At 41.9% G+C, this 22,549-nt stretch overlaps 1 long non-coding RNA gene across 1 annotated transcript in view; it reads left to right on the forward strand.

Annotated features, from left to right (window-relative positions):
- Positions 1-9,406: 9,406 nt before the first annotated feature.
- The window catches only part of LOC144142145 (uncharacterized), a 63,157-nt gene continuing 50,014 nt past the window's right edge, over positions 9,407-22,549 (forward strand). The window contains exons 1-2 of the long non-coding RNA XR_013316860.1: positions 9,407-9,608; positions 10,329-10,498. This is a non-coding gene — a long non-coding RNA (uncharacterized LOC144142145). The remainder of the gene's footprint in view (positions 9,609-10,328; positions 10,499-22,549) is intronic.

Consider the following 22,549-nt stretch of genomic DNA (forward strand, 5'->3'; position numbering starts at 1 on the left):
CAGTTATCCAGTTGGTGTGCTGATCCCAAATAGCTTGTTTGATATATCAACGCCAAGATATTTACATAAATTCACTGATTGAAATATGGTATCTTGAATAGAGTAACTAAAATTGGGAGAGCTTTTTGGTATACCTGCATTATTTGCATTTATTAATGTTGAGTGTAATAAGCCAATCTTCCCACCATCTTGTGATGGTGTAAAGGTCATTCTGAAGTAATTTAGCGTCATTGGTGTTAGAGATTGCGTGGTATATACACAATTATTGGCGTAAATAAATATTGAGGAGTCTAGCTCGGTGGGTAGATCGTTGATATAAATTAAAAATAAGAGTGGGCCGATCACAGATTCTTACAGAACACCTGGTAGTACTTTGGACATTGCGAATCAGATTGTTTGAATATAAAAATTGCGATCGACTGGTTACAAAATTGCGCATCCAAGTAAGGACGTTTGGATCTAGGTTAAGTTTACTTATATTAAATAACAAAAGGTTTTGCGACACACTCTGAAATACCTTAGAGAAGTCTAAGAACATACAATCAGCAGTTGAACCCCTGTCCAAAATGCCATGTACAGAGTGTGCGAAGGAGGCCAGTTGGGTTTCACAACAATAATGTTTGCAGAAACCATTCTGAGACGGATTACAAATTAATTAAAATGAAGATCAGCTACAATTTGAGATGATATGATGCGCTGGAGGATTTTGCAAGGAATGCTGGTTAGAAAAATTTGGCGATAGTTGCTAATGAGTTGTTTATCACCAGATTTGTGAATTGGCACATTCTTCCCCACTTTCAGTCATCCGGTTATTCATCGGTGCTAAGAGACTGTTAGAATATTTTCGACAAAAATAAAGATTGGTGTATTTTTGCATTTTTAGGAACTTGGAATTAGTATTGTCAGTAGCTGAGGCTGAGGAATGTTTCAAAGAGCTCCTAATTTATTGTTACTAATAGGATCAATCAAAATTTCAGGCATAGGTGGACATGATGCGTCTTTGAGTGACGGGTTTGGAAATAGTGAATGGTTCAAAAAATATCCAGCAAAATAGTCGTTGAATGCGGAGCCAGCCTGCTTGCTGGACAGCTGCTTACGAGCAGTCAATTTTTTAGCTATTGTGTCGGTTTGAGGGCCTGTTATCACTTTCCGAAGTTGCCGTGGTGCTGCCCCAGGCAACCCTGAGGAGGTGGGGCGTAACCAAGTAAAACTTGCTTGCATGAGTCACCGCCAAAACCAGATGCCACGCCACCCCACGCCATACTCCGTCGGCGTACCTCTCAAGGGGGAAAGAGGAAAACCACTTTCGCACCTTTCTCAAAAACCACTTTCTCAATAGCGTTCACATTTATACTTCGCTTTTTTTGTTTTATTTTTCACATGTCCCTGAGTTTGCCGCGCGGGAAACCTGGGAGTTTGCACATTTGAAATTCTCGGTGCCGAAGTTTTCTGTTGGGTTGTCGTGTTTGGTGAAATTTGCATAGGTAAGCCGGCCGAGGCACGTGTATGTTCGATGCCCGAACCATCGGCACTTAATGCAACGCTGCGAGTTTCGGATGTAAGGCCAGTCTGGGCATGGAATGAATTCTGAGTTGATAAATTTGGAGAATGTTGGCTGCTTACTGTTTAAGGTTAGATGTTTAATAAGGATTTGTTTTCTCTAGGTATCGTTATGCGCTTAACTCCTGTTACGCACTGGCCCCGAGGTCTTTCCAGGAGGTCGGCTTCAGTTTTTTTTTTGCAGATCGTAACAGAGATCACGCACTCGGATCTGTTCAGGCTGCCATTGGGCGCGACCCCGAAGTCAAGATCAGCTATTCGGGTCTGGCTCAGCAGTTTTTCTGCGTGCAGCTGAGTGGTGACTTTGGCAGCCATTGCGGAGTTTGTTTGTTGCTTTTGTAGGACTGACCGATAATACTTTTGGGGAACTTTCCAACAAACAACACGGACTGTGAGACATGGGCGTTTCTTTGTCAGTGGATTTAATTATCAACAAGAGGGTAGGTATCAGCTTTGTCGGAAGTTTTTGTCGCGATAGATGAAAACAATACAACCTTTGGGCATCTTTTCAGGAGCCGATCATGTTTGTGGCGGTTCACAACTTACCGCTTGGCATATAACAGAAGCACAGAAGTGGGGATACTTTCTTCATCGAGTTTATCTTGATGTCGAGAGATGGACTGGAACTGCCTGCTTGGTATACAGAGAGCCAATCTACCGGAGCTTGACCAAAGCTCCCACTGGCACTGTTCGTGCTACTTCACCGTCCACCTAAAACACATGACCACGGCTAGTTGCAGATTGGGTTCCAGGGTACGGAGTATACGGTGACGCCAGTACCATCACCATAAATAATGAAGGTCTCCCAGTGGGGACTGGCACCGCATTTGGATATTATTCGGGTGATCGGAGTGTATATACCACACGATAAAATCCTATTGTTTACTTTTTACATGTTCGGCTCTGTTCTGTACCATACATGAAAAAAACAACGTTTTTTGTAGGACGGGGCTAATAAATCTTTACTATACCATCCCAATAGTTCCCAAGATAGTCTCTGCAAAGCCAAGTTAGCATTTACAGTTTCGTAAAATCTGCGGGAGGAGAGTGTGAAAACGAAGCTGTTTCAATGCTCTATTAAAACTAAGCATAGACATCAATCGGCCGCGAAAACTGCGATCATGGGGATGGCGGAATATAGACTTCAATCAGGTGGCACCTAGAAGGGCCATCTTGGTTCCGTAGATATTCATCAATATGTCTGGAGGCTGAAAAAACTACATAAAACGGAGTTGAGGACAACCTTCACGAAGCAAAAGAATACAGCCACTTACACGACTGTGAAATATGCATAGCGCACATAGCTTCGGAAAGATAGCAAAACACTACGCTTCCGTTAATACATCTTACTAGGTGGCTGGCCAATCCGGCGGCATATTTCAATTCAGTATTTCAATTACTATGCCGTGGGATTTTAAGGGAACCAAGCAAAGCTATGATAGACGAGCGTTAATCGACGACTGATCTGTCTTTTGTAATAATATTTGCTGAAATTATTTTCTTCAGTGAACCTTATCTCGGTATTTCTGATACCAGCAGCACTCATTTTCGGTGTAGCGCCAAGAGTATATTCGCAAGAGTACCTAATATTGCAATCAAGGAACGCTATTTTCATTGTCTTTCGTCATGTTTGCAATAGCAATTTATTATATTTTTTCCGAACTGCTGCAGGTTCATTCACGTAATAATTGGAGATGCTGACAAAACTTCCTTTCACCTGTTGTAATTATAAATGACGCTATCCTTTTCCATTTTTTCATTAGGTTTTAATGTTAAAGTTCGGCCGCTTCCTGGCTATTTTTGATAAAGGAGGTGAGTTCTGTATACGAACTTTAACTCCTGATGGCGTTTCAAATGTGTCATTTACAGCAGCTTTATTCAAATCAGAGTTCCTCAACACCGAAACCAAGGAGCTTGTTCTTTCTGGTTCCGCTTACCAACTGGGTTAATCGGTGTCCCGGGTGTTTACCGGCGCGTTTAAGAAAACATCAATTTTTCAATTTCTCGTTTCATTACCTTGTATATGTCTCACAAAAATACGCCATTGATTACCTTTTACGGCTTAGGCCTGGCATTTCCTAATTATTGGGACCTATCCTGCCGGTATACAAATGCTAGTTGTCCAAAATTGTCTGAAGCATCTGCTGCATTGTGGGCCAACGATTATTTTGATGACTACTAATGTCCACGATAGCACAAGGAACCAACATTAATCACTAGAGAATAACACACCGAGGGCACAATAAAATAAACCAAATGCGTCAACGGTACTGTATGAAGTGTACATGCCAGTACTAACCAGAAAAAGCTTCTACAGTCTCTTTTTACCGTTCACCAGACAAGAGGCGCGCCCTTTAATGTGGTCAATGTAGCACTGTTCCAGTTTTTTATCTCCCTGATGGTAAGGTCCCGATGATAGCCCTGTAATATTCCTGTCAGCAACCATCTATAGGTCGGTGTAACTCTTAATAGGTGAGGTATACAGCGCTCTATGAGTGATTTTTGATGGAGCTTTAGCTATCAAAATTTAGCGCACAATCTGTTAAAGTAAGTACCATATCTTGTTCATATTGTTGAAAAATTATGTGCCGTACACTTACAATAGAAAACAATCGGCCTATGCTTAGACAAGAATTATTGAAGCGAAGAGGTCCTCGCCAAATTGCCAAATACTTAAAAAATTCACCCGCATTTCCCTGAAGGGGAGCATGGGGAAGTGCGAATGCACGGATGATGCTATGAGGGGGAGTTATGTTGAACTGTGTTGGCATTCGCCCGTTAGTTGCATTTAACACCCCCGCGTGATCAAGTGGGGATTCACACACCCCGTTAGTCGTTCTCTGGAAATCTTGGTGAATTAAAGTGTATGTTCGAGGAGATCACACACACACGCAAGTAAAGCGAAACGACAGTATTCTTTATTCAGCACTTGTTGGTGTTGTCGTTGTAGTTGGCGGTCATTATGACCGCCTTGTGGTCACTGAAATGTACGGTCAAGAGTTGTTGCAAGACCGCGCGTATCAGACAGTTCCTCGCAAAGGCCAGGTCGATGTAACTGCCGTTAATGGTGGTGGGAGCCTCTAGCGGTAGGCACGTCATGGAGTGGTTGGCGAGCATGTATTCCATCAACCACTCGCCGCCCTTTCGCACGTCCACGTTAAAGTCCCCAACAACCACGACCGGGTCCGAGGGCTTTACGCGCCTGGCCACACTCTCCACCGCCGCGTCCACGTATTCGACGACGTCGTCGCGCGAGATGTTTGGCGCGAGGTAGAGGGTGACGACCATGATTCTGTCGCCCGAGTACGCGTCGGTGTAGACAGCACTATACGGCAACTCGTCCCCGACCGGCGAGGTGGACACGGCGTGCGACACGAGGTTCGCGTAGACGTGACCGACGAGGTAGACGCCGCAGTACTCGCCCCGACTTCCGCTCCTGGCGAAGCAGCAGTCGTCGATGAGGAAGTGGGAATGCACGGGTGATGCGAAAGAATTCTTCTTGGCCAATCGCCCTAAGTGGGTATGTGCTAAAGAAATTAGGAGCTCTTCTTGGCGCGGATGGACGGACGGCGGTGGACGCGTGATTCAGGGTCGCCTAAGAAGTGCATTCGCACTTAAAAGAAACAGAAGCGTATAGGAAGCTATCACAAAAGTGACATGCTCAGAAAGCCTAACCGAAAGCGGAATGCGGAGCGTTATTCCTGCCATTTTGTATCCATCCGCGTGAGCATTGCCAGATTCATAAAAAAACAATAAAACCCTGGCGGTAAGACAAACAGTGCAAGGAGAACAGGACAAAGCAATCGCCGCCTAAATACAATAAACAGACAGAAACATGCGCTTTGTGCTCAACAACGGTAAAAGAGCCGTGTATGGTGAGATGGAGGTAAAAAATACCGAAGTAAAAAAAAAACAAAGGTGCCGTTTCCAGCTAAACCAACGCACAATAAAGTGGCAATAACCTACTATATATGTTTAAAGAGAATATGGACACTTAGAGCTTCACACTAGTCCAGTAGCTAGAGTATATCACTGAACAGCAGGTACACCAAAGAAGCTTGGTGATGAAGCCATTCCGCCTATTTTGTCCAATAAGTCTACCGTTTCCAGTTCTTCTTTTTTTCCATACATTTCAGTACCACGGTCTTATATTACGTTGGTTCACAGGCGCTTGTTGTTTATTAGGTCTTGCAGCAAAGCGCAAAATTGTCTGAGGTTTTTGTTTACAACGCCGCCGCATGCTCACGTAGTCGGTTTTTGTGGTTTTTGGCAGCCATTTTTTCTGCTCTTTAGGTAATCCGAATTAGGAATGTTTAAATCCGAGATGTTACAGACGTGAACACAAAAATAAACTTATGTATCCCACGACACAACAGCAGTTTACTGCGAGGAATGTAAGTGATACAAATTTCTTTGCAAAGAAAAGCCCTCCTACCAACACCTACCGGTTTTTTACACACTAACAGCATAAATGCGACAAGATTTGAATATGCAAGGAAGAAACTACAAAAAAAAAGGAACTCCACCTGAAACCGACAAGCTTTTGCACATGTGTAGTATGATAGAATTGGGAATAATACAGGAACTAGAAAGACAATGTTACTCCAGGGTATTATTGGGAATGGCGTCCACCCTTAAAGCATGTAAACTGAAGCTTTAAAAATATTCTTTTTAAAGCAGCCATGTAGAGTGTGTTTTTTCTTGGCAGCTAAAACGAGTTCGTTTTTTCTTCCGTGAAGCTGATTCTAAAAGAAAAATGCCGGGCACGTTTTCATAGAGCAATCAATGCTGGGCGTTTGTGAATTTTCGCATTGGTATACTTCAGAATTTAATAAGAAACTCTTAGTGAAAATCTGTTGCTCTGTATTTCTTCAGTACATAACTATCTTCGTGGGATTACGGGGTCGTACATCGAAACCCAAATCAGCTTTCAATATATTATTGAGTCTTTAAAAACGAACTTCGCGTATTTGCATTCTTTATCTATTGAAGAAATATCTTTGAATTGAAGCTCTACAGTTCACATTTAAGTGCGGTTTGTTGCCTTTTGTTTTGAAACCGGTTGGGAAAAATGTAACTATAGTATAGTGAATATTGGAACATTCTTTGAGAGAAATATTCTTTCAGAATTTTACGAAGCGAAATGAAGTTTCCCCAATTAGTGAATAAATTGTTTCTACCGTCATACCCAAATTTAGGTCTGCAAACATGATGTAGTTTTGTGCACTTTTGTTTGCCGTGGAAAAACCAGAATAACCATTCTACGAGAATCATTTCTGCATGAGCATGACAGAGCATTGCTGGTGGCAGAAATATCTTGTGATGTTAGAAGGATCTTTTGTTAGCTAGACTTCAGTTGCTTGAAAACTTACTGTCATTGAAGCTGTTGTTATTATTTTTGCTTCCATACAGAAACTGCAACACACAGAACAAACAAAAACATAGAATCGCTGTTCACTTAGCTTCACACGCCGGAAGCAGTATCTGTTGAAGATGGTGCAAAAAATACAGTGGAATGAGCTGCAAAGTATCCATCGCTGGCGTAGCAAGCGTTCACCGGAATCTAAGAAACCCAAATGGTTGTCATGCCGAGAGAAAATATGTTTTGCCTAAACTAGAGACTATTTGCGAATTAATTGATCAAGAAATGAACTTTAGTGTAAAATAAGAGTTCTCCTATTTTTTTTTGACAGACGTCAGCCTAACGGTCTCCTCCGTTGTCATAGATGGCGTTTGCTGCCAAACAATCTTTGGACACCAAATGCTGGCTTTGACTCTCTACCAAGGTTATTTACGAAAAATAATCTGTCGAGGTAAGAGCGAAAGTAAATCCACCTTTGTGGTGATGGAGATGAGAAATAATTCATCCTAGCGTCTGATATCGCTTCATTGGTATCTGCTGAGATAATTATTGATGCATTGTAAGCGCAATGAATTTGTGAAGCAGTGTTCGTTGCTTTTATTGATGATGTAAAAAACATTACAAAGAGGTTCCGGACAATGTATTTGAATTAAAAAGGCATATCGGAAAACCAAGTGCCATGGTTAGGTGCTTTTCGTGCAAACGCTTGGAAGATCGGTACTCAATAAGAATTAAAAATTCCAATTAGCACAATGCACCAAAAAAAAACAACAGTTTTTTCACTTGCTCGTATAAACTGACATTGGCAATTAAAGACTGCTTCGCATTTCTAACTGTAAAACAAAAGATTTTCTAATGTTTTTGAGAAAACTTCGTCAAAATGTTTGCATGTATAATAAAAGCGAGGTGGGCATCAATGTAAGTAGTTTTTTGCGTTACCCATTGAGACATTTAAATTTAGAAGCTCTTATTACGACGAGAAAATGCATGACGGGAAGCATATGATGTAGAGTGGGTACAGCCGGAAAAAAATTGCAGAGATGATATCCTCAAAAAATGAAGAAATCAATGTAATGGATTTAAAAATGTAACATATTTTTTTGTTTTAGGCTAGCATAATACAATAAAATAATTCAATTTCGGAGAAAAGATTTGTTTCTTCATTTTCCTTCAGCTTGTTTTGTCTGCCGTGCAGCGGAGATGCTAATGCGTAGTGGGTAATGCATCTGCTAAGGTAAGAATAGGGGTCGACCCGCGTTGCTTCGGGGCGGCACCATGACAGCAGCTGGCTGTCGCGTCGCATCTCTACAATATTGCGAATATGGACATCGCACGATACTACCGGGATGACGCCATCATGATCAGCCTCTTTTCTCACAAGCAACAAAGAAAGCCGACACAAATACTGCATTTCCTGTGCGGTGTACTCAGCTACGGAGCGGAAGGGACCGTGATTGTCCGCGGATAACTGATACCGGGATCAACCACAACTGAACTGCTGTGTTAAGAACTTCAAAATTGTGCCTCACCCTAGTCTTGCGGCGATTTGTGTTCGCGCATAAGCCTGGACGATGCACTTAAACTAGTGTTATTAAAGCCGCCGGCGGACGTAAGGTCGAGGGGGATCACCCTGGGGGAGCAATGAGGCGGTGCGCCTGGTGTAGCTTTGCTGAGAAAATATTTCCTCGCTATGGCAATGACGATTCTTTGTTCCGCAGACCTTACATTTATTAGCAACAACAACTGCAAAAGCACTGAATTCAAATGGCCAAACAGGAGTTTCTCAACGAAAGTGAACTCAAATGATTTCGCAATGTGCGATGCTAGCGCCTTTATAAGGAGGGCGGGACGTCGACAAAAAAAATTAAATTTTATTTAATCTGATCTCTTCACAAACACCTCATGGGTGATCAAAGTAAGATCAGTGAAGATACAGTCACAAACGTCGCTCCTTATTTTTTGTTGCCTATTTTTGAAATGTTTTTGTTACAATTGGGCATTTTAAAAAAAGTTCACGTGCTCTTAATAAACACCCTGTGGAAACCTTCACTGACGATTTAAATAAAAGTGTTGCACCAGGTAGCATAACTCTCAAGGGCGCATACGGCGTAATTTTTCGACTAAAAGATAAATCACACACTTGCGTTATCTAGTGCTGCCAGGATCGTCCTGTTTGTCAAGTTTGTGTATGAAGTATTCGCAATGCGACTTCTATTCGGAAACAAGAGTGCGTTGGTAACAGCACAATGGGTAAATGAATCATATTTTTTCCACTGCCACTAGTAATATGTTCCATCGGTTGCTGCCAATGTTCGCATTCAATGTGTATAAAATATAGTTAAAATATACTTGCGCTCTAACACCCAATTTTATAAATCGCTGTTCGAGCTATTATAATACTTTTTTTCAACAAAAAGACAGCGTGCTTCCTCTTATATTTCAGCACTGACTTCCTACTCTGTGCTTAGATGGTAGCACAGTCATTGCAGCTAACAGCCGCCTAGACGCGCAGAATCTTTGCGTAAGTGCACACCAGTGCTTTTGAGTCGCGGTACTAGTATTTTGTAGCGGCGGTTCAACGTGTGATCTGTATCGTTACTAGACAACATCAGTACGTGTGAATATTGCCTACGCTGGCAGTCTTCCCCATTTCGGAAGATTTTTCAAACCGTTTCGAAGAAGCAGGGTAAGCGGATTCTGAAGAGCTGTTTTTTTTTGTTTGTTTGTAGTTCCCTACTCGGTTTCCCAGAATATATATCTCTGCTTTTGCGCAGCGTTTCTTATTACTTTCTGGCTGCAGACAAGGCGTGCGAAGTACACATTTTTCAGTACAGTCGCATCCCGAAGGACTACTTTCGGCTACATAGAACGTGACCCCACCTGTTGCGACAATAACAATATGGAGGAGACAACACTCACGGATAAAAAAAACTACCGCGTGTTTTTTTTCTTTCTCTGCAACTCATCTTCAACGGTGCAGGAACCAAAGAAGGGGAAAGTTGTGCTCCCTCTTCCACAACCACCCCTCTGACCGCAATGTGGATAGTGCGCCAAGAGAAACGAGCTCTCTCTTTACGCCCTCGGCCTAACAGGATACCTTTTTTGGTGATTATTTGCGGTAAAAGAATGGTATGTTATGCTGATATTACTTCGCGGAGAATCGAAATTCAACCACTTTCACTAACAGACTACGGACACATTAAAATCTAGAGACCCACAATATTATAACGGTCATTCCTTTGATAAATATAATTGTTGTTAAACCCCTTGCACAATACTTCCAAAATGGTTATAAAAACCTTGTTCATATTTGCGAAATGTAATATAATTTCTAGTCAAGTATATTCGGCCTGTAAGAAACCCATTTCGATTCAAACAAACTTCTCGATTTCCTTCTCCGCTTTAGGTAACACGGCGATTGTTGTCATCATTGCTCAGGCGGACTGGGAAGATAGTTAAAGCTACCGCATATATGTCTCAGAACTCATCTTCTTAGGTCTCTTATTGTGAGAAGTTTGAAGTCAGAAGAAGAAAGATATGGACAGAGCAATTGGCTCAAATCTATCCCATTTACATGTGAGTAAGAGTGGTTCAATACTTTTTTTAAACGCCACCATTACGATGGTCGCTTCACACGCTGCTACGTGGAGTATCCGTCGAGTTACAACACGCAGAAACACACCAAATATTTCTCGTGTTTGGAGATCTGGCAAAAATATTTACAGAATGCATTTTGAGTGGCTCATTCAAACTTGGATAATGTGTGCCAAGTTCATTGCAAAAACCAATGAAGTACACGCGGCCAACGGGAAGGATAATTATTCATAAAACAGTCTTCAAAATTGCTAATCCGGACACCAGAAATTGGTTCGTGGTGAATTTATTATTTTATCCACCGCTCTTGGGACGGTTCCTGTACGGGCAAGAGTTTCTGCCGGAGTGGTAACCGGTAACGACCACATATATTGATATCATAGTAGTTGCACAGAGCGTTTAGGTCAGTAGAGAAATCAGTTCATGAGGCTTGTTAAAGCAGCCTCAAATTCAGGCTAAAACGAAAAGAAATGAAACACGAGAATGCGAGATTAGGCTGTTTCTTTGACACATGTAGGGTGCTATGTGTCAGTGATAAATTGTCATCAACAATATTCCTCACACTAGTGCTGCTCTAGCGCTTCGCAGCAATGTACACGACACTCGGGTCGGTTGTAGGGACTATAAACATCTTACGACGGGGAAAGGAACCAAAAATTCTCCATAGGTAGTAATGACGTAGATGGTATATTACACGCATTGAAGAATTGATGTGGAGACTGCGAATGGTCCTAGGACATGCAACTTGTTATTACCATCTGTTGTTTGGGGCCATTTAAGCAAACATTTTTTATAGTTTCAGGCTTAGGGGCCAATCACGCGATAACTAGATTCTCCGGAACTGCACTTCACATCACTTCACTTTATTACCTTAAACACCCCTTCCAGGGGGTATTACATAAGTGGCGGGAATCAGATACAATAAACAAAATACATATGCAGGAAGGGTATAAATACAACAGGGATAACAGCTTACTGTGAAAAAGAAGGAAATCGAGAAAATACAAACACAACTCAAAACACTAATATAGTACACGTGCAGCATGTGTTCAAAAAGGACGCTTGTGTAGTCAATGTAAAAAAAATGCGTGACATTTTTTGTAAAGGTAGATTCGCACGTGACAATAGCAAGCTCAGCGGAAAGACCATTTCAGTCTGAAGCTGCGTGAAAAAAGAATGAGGTGGCAAATGTCTTGGTATGGGCACGTGACTGGGCAACCTGCAAAGAATGAGCGGTGTGGCCATTTCTACAGGCAGGAGGCAACATATAGGGAGGGTGGCCGAGTGTACTGTGATAGAACGTCTGGAACAAAACGAGACTGGCAATTTGCCGACGAGTATTAAGGTTTAAAATAGCAGATTCTTCTTTGAGGAATGCAACGCTCAGGCTGTATGAATATGACAAATACATAAATCTAGCTGCTCGATTCTGGACGGATTCGAGAGTGTCGGTTACGTATGCTTGATGAGGGATTCATATAGGCGACGCGCATTCCAGTGGGGTACGAAATAAAGATTTGTAGGCTAGCAGTTTTCAAAGCGGGGGCGCGTAACGTAGGTGTCGTTTAAAAAAAACATAGCGATCTGTTTCCTGATGATATGATGTTAGGAATAGGGGCGCGCCATGTTAAATCGTTTCTAAAAGTAACCCCTAATCATTTGTAACTGTTGACATTTACCATCGGCAAGTTACCGACTTGATAAGAATAGATCAGGGGGCTGTGGTGACGGTGTAAAGAGAGGGATTTACATTTATTTGGGTATAATGTCATTAGCCAACGATTGCACCAGTCTAGAACATGGTAATATAATCTTGTAATGCGACTTGAGCAAATGTGTTAGTATTTATTGCAATACGGTATACGGTATGTACGCTAGTACGGTATATCACACAGTCGTCCGCAAACATATGAATATTGCTGGATACACGCAAAGGGAGGTTGTTAATATAGATTAGGAATAATATTAGGCCGAGAACATATCCTTGCTGGACACCTCATGTTACTGAGAAAGGGTAAGAGTTATGGCCATTAACATTAACAAATTGGGGAATGTTAGTCAGAAATTCTCGGATGCAAGGTAAAATTTTAGGGCGTAAGATTAACTTCGAAAGTTCTTCGAAAGTTATAACACCAGGTGGTTATGGGGTACTTTGTCGAATGCTTCAGCAAAATCTAGAAAAATGGCTTCAGTCGGTACATTACTTTCCAGCTCAGTATGCGGGTCATGAATAAAAAGGTCAAGTTTGGTTTCACACGAGTATTTTTTCTAAATTCGTGCGGTGCGGGAATAAAGAAGTTGTTGGAGTCCCAGTAGGGCATGATTTCGGTGTAAATGACGTGTTCCATGAGCTTGCAAGGCACGCTTGTTAAGGAAATGGGGCGATAAAATGTATCGGATATGATTTGTCACCTGATGTTAAGACTGGAATGAACTTTTCTTTTTTCCACTTGACCGGTAGTTTGTGTGTTCCTAATTGCTGACAAAACAGTGACAAATATATGGAAGATATTTCTTAGGCATTTTTTAGAAATTTTGAGTTATTATCGTCTCATTCTGCTGAAGAAGATACCTTTAGTTTGTAGAATAAGGGTATTACTCCGGGAGTAACGAAATCAACACTGGTCATTAGAGTTTCGATACTAGATGGCAAAATCGGTTGGGGACTGCTAGATTCTTTTGTGAAAACGGAAGCGATGGCTGCGTTGGATAAAGCAGCATATTCGTAATTGCTAAGTTCTTCGCCCGAGAGAATATTGAAAATATTTTGGTCTATTTCTTTAGGGTTAATTACCTCCCAAAACTTTCTAGGGCTATTTACTAAAATTTTCGGAAGACCCGCAGGGAAAAAGGTTATTTTTGCAGTTCTGATGGCTTTGTAATAAATTGTTTCGGCTTCTTTGTACCTACGCCATGCGTTAGCGGTAGCTGCAGGTTTCGCTGCACGAAAAAGTCGTTTTTTTGTTTTCAAGCCCTTTGAGAAATTTGGAAAACCATGGTTTCTGTGGGAAGTACGAAAAAGAAGCAAGGGAAAGAAATTTGTTTCTTAGATCCTTCATTTCGTGCTCAAACATGAACCATTTATCGCTCGCCGATTGGTCACCCAGGAATAATTCAAAATGAAGTTGGAATAGTTCGAGTTCACTGACGATTGCTTTGTAATTCCCCTTGTCGTAGAGACGTATAGTTTTACCGGATGATTTGCGTACTTCAGGGGCGAATCCAAAGACCACCTATATAACTTTGTGCTCACTAATGTCAAGAAGGTATGTAATATATGATATGCCTTCAGGTTTAGTTGTAAGTACTCCGCCTAGAATATTAGAAATTTCCCCGGAAATGCCTGTACGTTCTGTTACTAACTCTGTGAAGTTGAACTTTAGGCACCTTTTCATGAATTTTGTTGTTCTGGAATGGCCTTTTATAAGTTTGTAGTCGCTACTTTCAGGAAGGTGTGTAATATATGACACGTTTGGTTGTCAGTATCAGGTCCAGAATATTAGACGCTTCACCAGAAATGCGTATAGGTTGTGTTACTAACTGTGTAAAGTTAAAATTTAGGCAAACGTAATAAATTTTGTTGTTCTGGAATGGCCTGTTCATAATTAAATGAGTGCCGTCATTCCAAATGATATTGCAAAATTGAAATCTCAAAAAGTAGGAAATGCGGGGTAAAACATTTATAGCTAGCTGGTTGAGTATATCATTTAGCTGCTGTGCAAAATCCCTGTTATTTTTAGGTGGACGAAAGCGAAGCCCCAGCAGAAGTGGTTCCGGTACAGCGCGCCAGATTAATCACAGAATTTTGAGCCTCGAGTGAACAATTATTATTGAACAGGACAACTACTCGAGGGCAGCAATGAGTACGCTCCCGCCACGCGTTTGTTTCCGATCCTTCGATAAAACAACAAAATCTGGACATTCGGCTAGATGCTCATCATTTTTGACGTCATTCGCCAACCACGATTCTGGTGGAACTAATATGTTACTGACCGCTGTCGATACCAGATTTGATACTCACTAGCGTTTGAGGAGGAAGCTTCGTATATTAGTGAGTATTACGGAGAAGGAAAGACTAGGTTGGGGTGTTGTAACATTGACACGTTTAGATTTTGTTTGACTGTGGAGCGATTGCTACGAACGAGGTCGATCAAGCACTTCCCGGCAAGGAGCGTTCGCTGAAGCAGTGGTTTAACGCAACAGCGGCGTATTCGCTGCTCATAACAATTGTGGTAATGGCAGTTGGAAACAGGTGCAGAGACGAACTTGAAAGACGTTATAGTTTTTGGCCGAAGTATTCGTGGCGCCAAGCTCACGGCCCGCGGTGGCTGCTTTTAGCTGGGTCGCCGGCCCTGTCGTCAGGAACAGCGCGCGAAGACGGGTGTTCCGAAGGTGCAGCGAGCGCGCCTGCACACCAGTACGCAGGGTACCTTCTATGCCCCGGGGAGTCCAAGCACAAAGCCAAAGCGAGCCGGATTGCTGACTCTATCGCGCCCCGCAAGAGTAGTGTTTGTTGGAGACGCCCCCGACCTTTATAAACAACAGTTCGGCTTACCGCGCGATGTTCGGCGCAAAGGTTCTCGCCGAATTGTATTCCTGGCGCCCATGAAAAGAAACATAGGCCGGATACGCTTCTATTACCACTCGACATGGAAACACATGCCCACGCTCGAGCATAGATGACCAGCGTGAGTTCCCAAAGCACTAACAAATCTTAGCCACACCCTTTAACACTTTCAGCCGCTTTGGGCAATGTTCAAACACAACGTTATTCACTAATGTTGGAATGGTTGGGTTTTGACAACCTCGTTGTCCAAAGAATACTCTCAGAGTACTCAGTATTTCAATAGACACATCTGAATGATTTCTGTGCGCGCCTCGCGTCACTCTCTGGAAACGCCTGGATAATCAAGGAACCTTGATGTACACACACTTCCTAGCCTCCCACAGCATTTGCGATTGTTTCAGCATTTGAAATTCGAGACTGCAGCGTAGACATCATTAGATAGCAAATTTTCCGCTTTTCGCATCCTTAGGCTGAATTCACTAATTGTGGATGAATTTAGTTTAATACCATCAAATGTATTCTACGGACACTTCAAGATAACAAAAAAACGCCTGTTTGCCACGAAGCGGTTTCATCCCATTTGAAAGTAGGAGCGCGATAGGCAAAACCCTTCAAACCATTACTGGAAGAAGTGGACAAAATGATATGTCAGGAATAATATTATAACACTGTGACAACTCGCTGATGTAATTCATCCACAGTATCTCAAAAAACATCTGAAATGAATATACTCCTATGTAGACCTGAGCATGTAGGATGTATAGTTTTTCTGTGCGCGTATACAAAAAAGACCACCCGCTGAAGGGAGTTCTTTAATTCTAGAAGAAGCGCTGAGATACTACTAACCTAACGGCACGCCCACTATTTTATATTGCAAGTTCATCAATTTCTTCTTAATGCGTCCACCGATATCATATGCATCACCAATACAAGATAAAGATTGGTAAACGTACAAAATAACGACACTATCCCGACTATAACAAAGCAGTTGAGCTGAAGATCGTCAAAGATTTAAAAAGTCGGCCATTGCGAAGGTAGAAGCACAGCTACTTGCACTGTGTACCTTCTTTTGTTTTCACTTTAAGGGCCTCTTTTTTATTAGAAAGCATTCCATTTGAACAATAGAAAGCCCCTAAAATGCTTTTTGGTGATGTAGTTTTCGGAACTTACGTTTTTTTTGCGTGTTAACCCTACATAAAGGAGAAAAACCATGAATATCGGCAAAGGAATAAAAAGGTAAAACATTTTTCGATTTAAAATACACATAACTTTAACGGCGCTCTTTCCTTGAAAACAGGAGGAATAATTCTTGCTTTCCACTCTCCCTGGTTACATCGCATTGTGGGGCCAAGCAGGAGCTTGTCTTCTGAAACCGCTTGCCAACAAACGCAGCTAAGTTTATTTTTTGGGAGCGTATTGCTGTTAGAAAAAAATGGCGTGATTGCTTTTCTTTAACCGAACCGCCCGTCCCAGTTCAAAAGCATGTCCACAAATGACGCGACGCACAAGACAGACTGAGTCCACTGAAACTGGCATCCGCGTTCCAATTCTCACAGAGTACAGCACTTCTACTATCAACGCTAATATCTGCCAAGTAGACATCGTCATATGAACCATACAAGGACGATTATGCATTCATTTTTGCGAATTGGGCAGATGTTGGGAGATGCCAAAAGCAGTTTATCCTAACAAGGTTACGAGGCACACAAGCAATCGAAGCAGGCAGCGTTATCGGCCCTCTGCTACTATCTTCAGTGAAGGTTTAATCATTCGTTTAAAAATGGGCCGCGTATCTAGTCCTTTCCTCGCTAATGTAGACAAAAGACGATGTCGACAAAAGAAAATATTTGCCAAGCAAATGCCTCCCTTTCCTTTCCTGCTCACCTCTCATGCTGTTCCTGCGCCGTCGACTCCTGCCGCGCTAACCACCGCAGATGTTTGCTCAACACAATTTAAATTTACCACGTACCGCTGCTCCAGGCCGGTTACGTCGACGCCAGGGCTGCCGTAAGGCGCAGACGCATGCCAATCAGGGCGCCCTACTTCAACTTTTATGGAGCCACGTTGCCGTACTCCACGTACGTTCCAAGCAGAACGAGGAACCTCTCCAGTGAAACCTTTTGTAAGTGTAGCCGCTTGATTTCTTAAAATGCCACCAGAAGTTCAAGTGGCGCAGGCGAAAGCCGGCGACGGAGAGAATGCTTGCTTGCCGTTAATTTAGTATTTTATTTTTAAAAAATCAGACATCTATAAAATTTTCTATAACGAAACACTGTGAAAAGCTTTCTGTATCGATTTTTTGCCTTTTATTTGCTTAATGTCGTGTTTTTGTTCAACAATGCTGGAAAGAATGAACATTGACACCGGACTTAGGCGTTTAGATTCGGCTGTGGGAATGTAAGACTATTGCGCACCTTTGCTTAACTTTCACTTGTTGGCTGACTCGAGCCTCAGACCGACAGACAGACGAACAGATATACGTACGAACCAAAATTTCAGCGCTAGATACTACAAGAAAGACTATCGTCTTTTAAAATAGTAAAAACTAACTTATTATTCCGGCTGGTTTCGTCAACACAACGACACATACAAAACATTTGACGCTAAGAGAATACTAAGGTGCGTACGGTCCTCGTGTTTTTCGACATGATTGCAGGCTTCTTGAACTTATTCCCCGCGTACCTGGACCACAGTTACAGCAGACTTAGGGCCCGAAAATTACCTGTTTTAAACATTCTTAGTGCCGAATCTGCGTTTATTAAATTATACATCATGCTTTCGGGTGGTAAAAGTGGCACTTTTCAGCCACAAGCTCTCGCTTAAAGCTCTCAGAAATAAAGCTAATCCACGTTTGCTACACCCTGCATTTTTGGGTCAGAAGGCGAAATACTCTTTAAAATCTTGAAGGTATGAGTTTAAAGAGAACACAATCTGCGTGCTTCCAAGAAGCACGTGGGGATTGCTATACTTGTGCTGCAAGTCAGAACTAGAATAAAGTATATTTGAAACCTTTTCTTAGTAAACACAGTAGCTTTAGAGCGGTGTTGGTAACAATTCCACGCATGCATCATGCCGGGGACAATGCTCGAAGAAACTGGTGTTTTCAGTTTCCGTACAACAATATCACAAAGCTTACCAAAAAAACTGCCTTGAACCGGTAAGCTAGGGCCTGTGTAAAACACTAAATAAAATTGCATCATGCTCAACAAAAATGAGTTGTTCTCACCAGGTTTTTTTTAATGTGCTAGGATCTGCGTGCGTTCGCGTAAATAATAATGCCAATCAACATTCCCTCAAAAAAATAAAGCTTGTCTGATACTTCATAACCTGCAGCTTCACACGTTACCCTCAACGCAAATAAAAATCATATTATTACTAATATAAGATATTTCTGGGCAAAACATATTTTCAATAAACAACAAAAAATTCCTCGCAATATTCATTTTCCGCAGATTTTATAAACTCATTGCTTGGATTTCCTGCAATGCAGTACTCTTCAAGTGCATCAGATCATTTTTATGAGTATTTGTTATGTAGAAGGGGGACATATTGAAGGTACGCAGTCATTGACATGCTTTTTCATTCAAGAAATATAGACTGATCCATGGCACTTCGGTTATCCGTCATAGCCTTTTCCATCTTATTGTGCTGAACAACAAAAATCAAACAACGAGCAACAAAATGTATTGGTGTTTTTTTTTTGAAATTTTCTTTACTTGATTGTAGCTGACCCTTGCTTGTCAGTTACTGCACCCAGATACGCTATTTCTACTGACTACTCCTTCACACTCTCCTCTCTGGAGAAACTGTACACCATCACAATGAAAAACTGGGCATGTTTAGTGCTTGAGTAGCCATAAACTGTTTGGTTTAGGGCTACTCGAAGCACACATACACCAAGGCCTCAGAAACAAATATTAATGCGAGAGCGCACTTGCATCTATAACGTTTTTGAAGGGCAATTAGGATCTACGTGCCAAACAAGCGCGATTGGCAGACGGCGGTTTGAAATCGGGAATGCCAAATATTTTTATTCCGGAACAGCACACGAACGAGCACGACCGTTGCATCACTGCACCCTTGGAGCAGATTCGCAATTCTTATCTAAGAAATGAATTTCTTTTTTTTTTTAAATAATTCCTATGGAAAATAAAAACTTTGCCCCAGTGTCACAATTAGGAATATGTCAATCACTTCCCGCTTCGTTCTGACGCTGCGTAAAAACACCACTTCAGCTTCATCACTCCGTGTCAATCCCGTTTCATCACTCTAGGTGGAAAGTGCACTCTAGTTTGAGATTTTGGTTGGGATGCGCGGTCATGATAATATTTCGGTCTTCGCCCCTTGTGTGTGCGAACTATTAGTAATCAGGAAGTGCACACGACTGTCTGGGAGCAAAATGCCGTCAGTCATAACAGTAATCATAGCAGAAGTTTTATGCAAAAACATAGTGTAATGGTTTTGTCAAAAATTACCATTCCTGTTTATTACATCCCTTGTGTTACGTTTCATACATTGTCGCTATAATATTTATTTCTAAAGAAGTTCGGCAAATTTCTTTTACTCGTTACACAAAATGTGTGAATGTAAAATGACCTAATATGAGCAACTTATTTTACTGGACCTACTTTCACAAAAGGAAGCTGTTAGTAATTACGATACGCCGTGATTAGGCGTTAAGACACTAAAAGTCTGGAAGAAAAAAAAATTTTAACGATTACATTTGCAACGTGAGGTCATCAGTGGAGAAGAAAGGTCACTTAAAAAACATAAAAGGTATTTGTGTGCGCTTGGTTATGCTAATATTCCGTCACACAGTTCTTCGTTTGTCAGAGCATATGCAAAAAATTATTAAAACATTCTTGCACATCGGAAGGTATGCAAGCACGGTATAAAATGTTCCCCGATCAAGATGTCTCCCTCGCATGCACAATTTGTCAGAGAACACAGGACACTGTTGAGATTGGGGTGTCATGATGGTGCAATCAATTTCTCATACTTCGTTGATTGACCGAGATGGTGCGTGGCAACGCACTAAACACAAGGGAGCCCCACACAACAAGCTTCGAATTAGCGCGCAACATCAAGTTACGACTTCTGCATGTTACGGTAGGCAGGGTAAACTTCAGTTCCCCTCATTGAAGTTTTCCGGTGCGAGAACTGCTCTCCAATTGCCTATTGGCTAGCATTGCTTGAAATAAGAACAGCTTGGCATACTTTCTTTCATGAAGAATTCTCGGTTCTTTGTGACTCGGGTGTAGGTGGACGACGGTGAAGTCAAATTTCAGTATCGGCAAGTTGGAGTTGGAATGCCGGCTTGCGCAAGCATTAGTGTCCTTCTTTTTTTCAATCCGCCCGCATGCTCGGAAATGCATCTAATTTGCAAGGCCAAACTTACTTCATGGTGCAGTGCACTCAACTTCTCTGACCTCGATGACAAGGACAGCGTTACCGAGTTATTGAGATTTTTTTGCGGGCTACAAAAATTTTGTATCAATGCATGACCGTTCGCCAGTCACATTAGCTTCAAAGCATAAGGTATTATCAACAGCGCGCAATAGAGTTAACAATACGTAGGTTATCCTGATCATCGTACCAATGCATCAGACCTTGACGCATAGAAAATTCCCAATAATTGCCAGCAACGCTCCACTCTAGGTGGTGGAATTTGAGCTTTCAATATTTGCCCAGCTTTGGAACCTCAACATAGAAGTCGACTCCATCAGTAGACTTGAAAACTAGTTGCGAACGATATCTGTGCGAGGGAAGCAGGTTTCCATATCACTTGCACCGGTTATGTAGTGTGCATAAATGTTCAGTGAAAGACCATTACTTCTGCGAATATTTCAGTACTCTACACTTGCCAGACACCCACGCGGACATAACATTGTATAGTTAAGGCGTTGAAGATACTAATTTTTTTCTCATACCTGTGTTTTTTGCATTGTTCATACTTTTCCGTACCCTCTGGTCTTTGTTTTGGTATCTAACAGCACCCTGCTGTTTTACGTCAAATGTACTCCAGATTTATGCGTGATGCAATCTATTGCCTTTGTATACATTCGATGTATTTGACCTATATATTTGAAAGTAATATACACCGGTAATATATAACGTACAGAAAGGTTATGGCTAAGGTAGGTAATATTCCTAAAAATTGAAACGCTCTTTCCACTCTAATAAAAAGTACTAAAAACTGGAATTCGGACTACATATAGCATAGTTCACGATAATATATTTCGTGCCAAAACGACTGTCATTGCGTAAGAGTTCCTGGATGGGCTTCTTGGTACATTACACCGAAGTGAAAAGAACGCAGACGATGTCTCTTAGCAGTGAAATATACAATAAAGGCAGTGACGAACAACTCACGTACCGTATCTGAATAGAGAGAAAAATTATATAAGCTTTTGGACACACCACGGCAAAACTAGATACCGCTCACTCACAATCACGCAGAAATCTATAACTTTGCTCACGCACTCAATCAAACACCTGCTGACTACTCGTCCTCACCACTCTCACGGGCTCACGCCCACCCGTCACCGTTACCACTCGCCCTCACTTGCGCACACGCTCTCCGCTAGCCGTCACCGCTCGCACTCACTCGTGCTCACGCTCACCACTCGCCATCACCGCTCGCACTGTTTCACTCTCACGCACAGCACTCTTTCTCACCCCTAGACATCACCCACGCTCAACCCTGGCTGTCACCACTCGCACTCACTCACGCTCACGCACACCAGTATTCGTCTCCAAGCTTAAGCGAATGTGCGCAGCAGACACTAAATGATTCATGAAAGGGAAGAGTAGCAATGTGTTAGGCAATCGGAAGTCAATCCAAATGATATATTTAATTAACTAGCCACCATAAAACTGTTTCCTATTTTTTATGCACCAAAACCCTCTTCATGCGGCCACACCAGTGACTTTTGTTGGGTCTGGTAGAATATGGGAAGACAGTCTTTGCAAGACTCAAAGCGGTGTAAAAACTGAAGGATCACCAGAGGGGACATAACGGCGAGGATGCTTGCCCTTTAAAGTGAGTGAAATCGCGCTTGTTTTATGAAAAACCTTCTGTGGTACTCTCGGCTTACTCAGCTACCAGTATCTATAAAATTGCAAAAAACGGGTCGGAAGATGTGCAAAGCATAGGGCAATGCTCGTCAACTTCAAAACCACTTGCGGAATGTGTGTTGGCACACTGTGTTTTTTTTTTTTCGATAGCGGCCCCTAAGAAAAAGTGATACCATGACCTCTTCACCGAGGACTTCCAGCAAATACTATACCTACTCCATTTTTCATATTCTTAGCCACATTTTCCTTACGAAAAATACGACCATCATGCCGTGTAATCAGCTTTCAAATTCCAAAGCCACTAGTTTACCATAACCTAACACCTAAAGCCGCTCTTTCCAAAATTCTTTGTGGAGTGCCCCAATGAATTCATTTTCTTCCATCCATGT

The sequence above is a fragment of the Haemaphysalis longicornis genome, unplaced genomic scaffold (genome assembly GCF_048455015.1).
Source record: "Haemaphysalis longicornis isolate Haplotype H1 unplaced genomic scaffold, Haemaphysalis longicornis Haplotype H1 scaffold_6, whole genome shotgun sequence".
In the NCBI taxonomy this organism is placed as follows: domain Eukaryota; kingdom Metazoa; phylum Arthropoda; class Arachnida; order Ixodida; family Ixodidae; genus Haemaphysalis; species Haemaphysalis longicornis.